This window comes from Grammomys surdaster, unplaced genomic scaffold (genome assembly GCF_004785775.1).
Source record: "Grammomys surdaster isolate TR1022 unplaced genomic scaffold, NIH_TR_1.0 126679, whole genome shotgun sequence".
Classification (NCBI taxonomy): Eukaryota; Metazoa; Chordata; class Mammalia; order Rodentia; family Muridae; genus Grammomys; species Grammomys surdaster.
Window position 1 is genome coordinate 4,623,894 of NW_021621467.1, and position 8,683 is coordinate 4,632,576.

The following is an 8,683-nucleotide window of genomic DNA, read 5'->3' on the forward strand; positions in this document are numbered from 1 at the left end:
CCATAGTATCTTGCTTCTCAGTTCAGACCTGCCTCATGCTTCATCTTGTAGGGGGATCTAAACCTGAGAAGCTCAGTGTTCCCTGAGGGAAGCCTGTCAATTCTCAGTGTGACCCACCATTGCTATCTCCTAGGGAACTCAAAAAAACTCAGTGCACATAACACCTGCCAGTTTTATACCATGGCAGAGCCTTCATTCCAGGATGTTGCCTGATTTTTTTTTATGCTGTCTTACATTTGATTCTGAGCTAGATTTTCTTACATCTCTATAGTCTCAAATATCAGGTTAATCTAAAGATGGGAAATTCATTGAGTTTCAAATTCAGTGGGATTTGAACCTATTTTACATGTATAATCCACATTTATAATGTGGATTACCTTTAGCAAGGGTTAAAATTGGTTCAAATCCTGATTTTATGGTTTACAGGACACGCCATCCTGAGTGGGACATTTTATCTCCTTAGACCTCAGTTTTCTTGTCTTTAAAACACCTTCATTCAGATGTCTATTGAATTCTTTTAAAAATACATAAAAACCATACCGAAATGAAGCAGTAGGTTGTTTTATATATTATTCATTTATATATGTAACAATAATAGTTAAAGGAAAGGAGACGGTTGACTCGAGATGGAGCTGTAGTCAGGCATAAGGATTAGAGTCGTGGTTCTCAATCTTCCTAATGCTGCAATCAGTTAATACAGTTGCTCTTGTTGTGATGACTTCCAAGCAAAGGATTATTTTTGTAGATATTTCATAATAATTTTGAAGCGTCAGGCACTGTAATGTAAACATTTGTGTCTTCTGATGGTCTTAGGCTATCCCTGTGAAAGAGTCATTAGATTACCTAAAGAAGTGAAAACAGGTTCAGAACTGCTGGATTAGAGGAATGGAAAGAAAGAGGTAAATAATGTACTTGTTTTTAAATTAAAAATAAAATACAAAATTCAAAAAGAAAATACGTTAACGTATGCACATGTATGTATAGTAGCGTTTGTCTTATCTTGCATAATAAAAACTGGACAAATCATCCAAAATTATTTTAAATGAATTAGAACTGTCTTTTAAAACATATAACATAATGCAAAGTGTTAGTAGGAACATCAAATTCAGAACTTCTAAAGAATTATATTTCATTTTTATCTTTATTCATTAAATGTGCAGAACTTGTTTCTTCCTTTTCTCATTAGGACTATATAAACCAAACAGTAAGTGACAGAGGATCAGAGAACATGTTTGTGTGACATACTGAAGATCATAAGGATCCCATCTAAGGTTGGAAGATAATATGATACTAATGTGAAAGTCTTTTTGTTAATCCACATGCTATTTAAAAATACACATGTGCACATGCACATACAATTTCACTTTGGATTGGTAAACAGAAACAAGTCAAACTTTTTAGCAGTATTTAATTCTGAATCTATCTGTTGCCCTGAATTTGCTATAGACATGTTCTAATTGCTCTTGTGTTTCATACTTTATACAATAAAGCTAAAGAGGTAATGAGTTGTTATTGGGAACACCCTAACATAGGTGTAGAGGTATAAACAGTATTTTAAAGGTTACACTAAGACTCCCAAGGTCTTCTAATCTTTCGGTTAGTAGGAAGCTGAATGATAAATGTCAGTCAATGATAAAGTCACAAATGGCATTATTCATTGTTTTCAGGTAAACTCCACTTCCTAAGAATGGACAGACGCCTCCTCATCTTCTGTTTGACCAGAAAGGAAAGTAAATAAACACATCCATAGACACAGATCCCATTGTACTTAGAAGAATTTTAGACAAGAGGCCAATTTGGGAATTGGAAGGGAATTGACAATATGTCCCTGATAATGTTAATGGCTAGCCATTATTGAGTTCTTGCATAGATGCCAGGCATTGTTCTAAATGTCACATCATGAAATGCACAAACATTGCTATCTCTATTTCATAAATGGTTAGAAACTATATTTTAAGAATTTTTTTCCAATCTCAAGGTGATAGTATTATCTAAGTTGTTTGACATGACTCTCTGTTGGGTCTAAAATCACTGCTGACAGAGGATTTTTATGTCAGTTTTGTTTAAACTGGAGACTAGAACATAACATACTTAAAGGAAGTCCATTTAAAAGCATGGGCTAAAGTTGGTTCAAATCCTGACTTCACGATTTACAGGACAGGTTGTTCTGAGTGGGACATTTCTTCTCTCTAAACCTCATTTTTCTTGTCTTTAAAATGCAGTGAAGTTTAAATCTTGCTTCCTAAGTTTATTCTGAGGTTAAACAAGATAACACATATAAACATTTACTACTAGAGAAACTATGTGGTGACTTCCAAATATACACTTACTCTAATGGCCTAGTAATTTTCTCCTTAGTGGCTCTCTCAAAGAAAGCAAACCAAGCAACCACAAAGACCTTAATATTTATAAACGCTCTAATTATACTCACTCGAACCTGAAACATCCCATTTGCAACTTTGGGAAAATAAATAAACAGATTGTGGTGCATCATCGATATGGCTCCCACCAATAAGGACAAGATTTTTCTGGTTTTGCAAAGTAACAAGGAAACTTTGATCAAAGGGAGACAATAATAAGGATCAGGAAGAAAAATATTGTGAAGAATATCAGAGGAACACACGACTGATAGCCCTAGAGGGAAAGCAAAAAAATAACTGATGAATGCAAAAACTATGAGTGACTCTCAAGACTATGATGCCTTAAAAAGCTAATTATGTGCAAATGATTACATAATGGAAGTTTTCATTTATGCTAAATTGAGCAAAAACTCTAAAGTATGGGTATAGAAATGAGATCAGGAGGTGCTGGGTCTTGTACTAGTTTCTTTTTTTAAATTTGTTTTTATTTTATGTTTATTGGTGTTTTGCCTGCACTTATGCCTGTGTGAGAATGTCAGAAACTCAGGAACTGGAGTCATAGGCAGGTGTGAGATTCCATGTAAGTTACAATGTGAATGATGGGAATTGAACCCTGGGTTGTTGGGAAGAGCAGCTAGTGCTCCTAACTGCTGAGCCATCTTTCCAGCCCCTTGTATCTGAGTATCATGGAAGAAAAGATAAGAATTATCCAGGTTGCTGGAATACCCTGTAATGTTCTAACATGTGTGTACATTATAAAATATGTAAATCAGTGTGCATGCATTTATCTCCCCAGTTATCAATTATTTATGGTGAAAACCTTCAAAATCCCCTTTGCTAACTTGCGTGTGTAGCCTTTGTTTACTTTATCCACTCTTGATATAGGCCACCTCCATCTCTTGGCCATTGTGTGCAGTGTTGCAATGAGCACAAGAGTGCAGATGTCTTTCCAACATAATGCTTTCATTTCCTTTGGATATATACCAGTGGTGAGACCAATGGATCATATGGCTTTTCTATTTTTAAGTTTCTGAAGACAAGCTATATTCTTCTCCCTAATGACTATATTAATTTACATACCCAGTAAATGCCCAAGGACTCTTTTTTTCTGAACCATGTTGCCAACACTTGTTATTTTTTCATTCTGTTTGATAAGAGACATTCTCACTGGAGTGGGGTAATATTTCATCGTGGTTTTAAAACACACTTCTCTAATGATTAATGATGTTTAGCTTTTTTTTTTTCATAGGATGGTTGGCCATCTGTAGCTCTTATTCTGAGAAATGTCTGTTAGGGACCAGTGCCCGTTATTGGTTTGTGTGTCTCTTCTTTACATGTTACTTACTTGAGCATCTTGAGTATGAAGTGTATTAACGCTTTGTCAGGTTAGCTTGCAAATATTTTTCCTACTCTGTACAGCTCTGTCTCTACAGCTTGTCGACTATTTCCTTCCCTTTGCAGAGCTTTTAAATTTTTTCTCTTTTAGTGTTTTTGAGACAGGATTTCTATGTGTGACTCTGGCTGTCCTAGAACTGTCTCTGTAGACCAGACTGGCCTTGAACTCACAGAGATCCACCTGCCTCTGCCTCCACCAAGTACTAGGAATAAAGGTATGTGCCACCAGTGTCCCAGCTGAAACTTTTCAATCTTATGCAATATCATTTGTTGATTGTTACTTTTATTTCTTGAGCTTTGGGACTATTCTCAAAAAAAAATATCTTCTCAATTCCAATTCTCTGAAATACTTCTCTTGGTGATTGTTGTTGTTGTTTTTGTATTATTGTTGTTTTAATTCAGTTTCTGTAGTGTTAACTGTTACATTGACTTCTTTAATTCATTTTTAATAGATTCTTATAATTTATTTAAAAAAAAGACTCTGTAATATACATACATGTTCTTAGCACCTCTGCCAAAAATTAGTCAGCTATAGATTTGCTGTTTTACTCTGAAGCTGTCTATTCTGTCCCATTAGCCTATCGTCTGCTTTGCTGGTAAAACTGTTATTTGTCTGCTTGTGGTTTTTGTGGTATATTCTTAAGTCAAGTAGCATAACATTTTCTTCTCTGTCCTTTTATGCCAAGATTGTTTTAGGTATTCAAAGGGTTTGTTATGATTGTAACAAAAACTATTTTTTATTTCTATAAAGAATGTTAGGGCTGGAGATATGGCCAAGTGATTAAGAGTAGTTCCTACTTTTATAGAAGGTCAGGGTTCAGGTCTGACTCAATAGGACACAATCATCTGCAACTTCAATTTGAGGGAACTGTGTGTGTGTGTGTGTGTGTGTGTGTGTGTGTGTGTGTGTGTGTATGTACCATATGTAACCCTGGTGTAACTGGTAACCAGCAGAGGATATTGGATTTCCCTGTAGTTGGGGTTATTGAGGGTTGTGAGCCACCATCATGTGTACAGGAAACTGAACTCTAGTCTTCTTCAAGAACAGCAGATACTCTTAACTGCTGTGCCACCCTTCCAGCCCCCAGAACAGTGTTATTAAAAGGGGATATTTGGAAGCATACTGTAGTCAAACCACAATGATTCAGCATGAAGAAAACCAGAAAATAAGCCTCAAGGCTTCTGCGATATATTTGTCACTTCCTTTTGTGACTTAATTGCACCAATCTCCAGCCTCCGTTTTGTAGGTGACAATGTCATGTTGCAGTGGGGAGAAGCTGGACTAGCTTGTTAAACTGTGAGCTGTTATTGACATACTCTTAAGTTTTCTCTTACAAGTATGACAATAGATTTTAAGCATCCATATACTTAACTATAGATAATTTTGGTAAGAGGATATTTGATTTGAGAAATAAGGAAATTTAAGTATTACTTTGTGAAAATTTTATGAGATTTTTATCAGTAAAGTGTTTCATTCTTATAATGGCATAAGATATTTCCAAATAATTTAGTATGAATCTCCTATATATTTGTAACAGAAAAATACATTTATCATTGTACATGTTGTGCAATAAGAAATTTAAAGTACTATTAAGATATATCCAAAGATTTATTTTAATATCCCACATTTTTAGTTTTTTTCTATTTTTCTCTTAGAATATATTTTTATACATATGTATACATTGGGTTTTCAAATTTCTAATTATTCACTAGTATCAACTTTTACTTTCATCTTATCTTCAGAATATAGCTATTAATATTTATTAAATATATTATTTAAGTTTGTAATTTTATTTTAAATTTAACATAAAATTATTGAACTGTTTCTGTTCTCTAAATTGAGTTTTAAATTAAATTATATCTCATCTAAGTGAAAATAATTGTATTAATTAATTAAATCATGGTGGAAATGATTACAGGACATTAATCAGGAAGGAAGAATAAAATACTTCCAAGTTGGCATCATCAAGAAAACAGCGCTTCCAGACACAGCAGGACTGATGCACATAGGAACTCATAAGAGCTGTGTCAGCAAAATTAGGTTCTACACTGGCCTAAGTCAGACGTAATCCCAATACTAAGAAGGCAAAGTGTACAGTAAACCCCAGCTCTAACCCAGAAGTCACCTTCCAAGTGTCAATTGCTCACAAAGGAAAAGTTAGTTTTCTCCAATGAAGTCTCTTTGGGTATACAAATCACTCTTAAGGGTAGACTCCACACCCAGCAGGCAGATAGCCATCATAAAACAAACTGAATGGTAGTGTGTGTGTGTGTGTGTGTATGTGTGTGTGTGTGTCTGTATGTGTGTGTCCCATAATGCTTTGTTTGGGCATTCTTTACTGATCTTTTGCTTATGAATTATAGTTTCTGATTTTGTCTTCTTAAGGGTTCTGTGTGTGTTTGTGCACATGTGTGTGCATGTGTGTGTCTGCATACACATATTTCTATGTGTATGTGTGTATGCATGAATATGTGTCTCTGCATGTGAGTGTGTCTGTGTATGAATGTGTGTCTGTGCATGGGTGTGTCTGACTGTGTGTGTGTGCATGTGTGTATGTGTCTGGGCATACATAAGTGTTATTTTTTCTGTTTTTGTTTATTTGGCTTTCTTTTATTCTGATTGATTTGTTTTATTTGTCTTTTTTTTTCCTAAAGAGAGAGCATTGACACAAAGTTGGATGGGGGAGGGGGGAGGGAGAATTTGAAAGGAGATTAGAGAGAGGAAAGAGTGATCAGAATACATTGTATGAAAAACTGGTTTCAATTAAAAATACTAAGGTATAAAAAAGAAGAAAAATGTTTTTCTTTGTTTGTCTTAAAGGAGTTAGGAAACACAACAAGATCTTCTCCATCAATAGTATATGATCAGATTGTGAATTAGAGGTGATGATGCTGTGAGAGTTACACCTGATGGAAGTTTTATTAATTAATAAATTTGAATTGTTAGCAGTAGTTCTTTGTCAGATTTTCTCTGCAGTTAAGAATAACAAAGAGAACCTGAAATTTCATAACATTTAGCTACTAAGTTGTGGTCTAACGCTACTCACTTATAAATCTGATTCTGAAAGTAATATTGTGATTATTTTTCTACATAGTTGTTTATAGCAGCATTATTTAAAGAGTTCTGTGTGGTTATAAATATATGGAAATTCACAAGTTGCCTTCATTTGTCCTTCTCTTAGTAAACTAAGCATGGGAGTTCACTTTTGGAAGTCCTGATATTAATTTGGAAACGTTTCATGTGGTATTTATAAATATCAATATTTATTTTATTTGCATTGGAAATTAAGTTAAATCTGCATATGTTTTATAAAATATACACTCAGAAATTCATTTTTAAGTTTCTATAAATGACCACATATGATCTGCACCTGTTTTTTATTTTCTAAAACAAATTCCCAAACCAGAACTGCAAGCAGTTTTTAGAGAACATCTTGTGTTTTGGTATAGCAAAACCAATTTAAAATCAATGATTAATAAGTCAATTCCTGAATAATTTAGGCAATTTAAAGTAACCTGGTTCTCATATGTTTATGATAAAATTTTATTACTATAGGATGATACAATTATTAATAATGGGAATAAAATTTCTTGTCAATTTACACATAAAATGATACTAGAAAACTAGTATCATTCTTGGCAGATATTTTATTTTTGATAGACCATCCATTAGAAACCAGACATTGTTAAGAATTGAGGAAAAAAATGATATATTCCATTCCTTAATACTCCAGTCTACTATCAGGCATAGACTAATACTAACCATGGGTGAATTTGGATGAATTATTATCAGTACTTTGGAGACCATGGAAGACAGCTTGAATCTTGCCTGATATAAGTAAAAACCGAAAAGCATATCTTGATGAATAAGAGAAAATATATAGCCAGATAAGTGAGACTGGGATAATTAATTTTGACTGTCACATTGAAAGGATTTAAAATCACCATGGAAAAACATGTCTGGACAGGATTGCGAGGGATTGCTTAGATTGGGCTAACTGAATTGAGATAACCCAACCTAGATCTGGGTGGCAACATAACATGGGCTAGAGGCCTAGAGTGAATGAAAGGAAGAAAACAACTGGAGCGTAAGCATTCATTGCTCTTTACATCCTGACTGCAAACATATGTACAGCTGCTTTAAGCTCCTGCCCTCATTACTTCCCTGACATAAAACACAAGTCTTTGAACTATTAGGCCACATCAACCCTGTATATGAAGGAGAGAAAGCTGGGAGTAAGGGAGGTGCTGACGAAATGTGTGCTGTTGACATGAGCACAGCGCTCTCAATAACTCTAGAGCCTCAGACCCATAGAGGAATGACCAAGTCTTTTTCCCAGGGTGACACTCAAAGGGAAAGAAATATCAAAGTCTTCCTCAGAGAACTTAGTATGAATGTTGACAATGTATGCAGAAATGCCCACCATAGTTTCTCCTGCCTAGATATTTATGGCCTGAAGAGTCGCTGCTTGGCTATATAGCTTAAATTCTGCCTCCTTCTTTAACTGTTTGTGATAACACTGCCTCGAAGTTCAAGTCTTTATAATAAACCCACTAAGCTTAGGGGTGAGTGAGGTTGTGGCTATCAGTGAATTCAGTTTGTGTGAGCCCAGATCACACGATTCCACATGATCACAGCTGTCTATGAATAGTCTCTGTCTCTGTCTCTGTCTCTGTCTCTCTCTGTCTCTCTGTCTCTCTGTCTCTCTCTGTCTCTGTCTCTGTCTCTGTCTCTGTCTCTCTCTCTCTCTCTCTGTGTGTGTGTTTGTGTGTGTGTGTGTATGTGTGTTTTCCCTTACTCTTGCTTCCCTAGTCAAGTCAATCCATGAAGTCATGATGAACGCACCATCCTCACTTAAATCATGTTTGTTATGTATTTTGGAGAGAGAGAGAGAGAGAGAGAGAGAGAGAGAGAGAGAGAGAGAGAG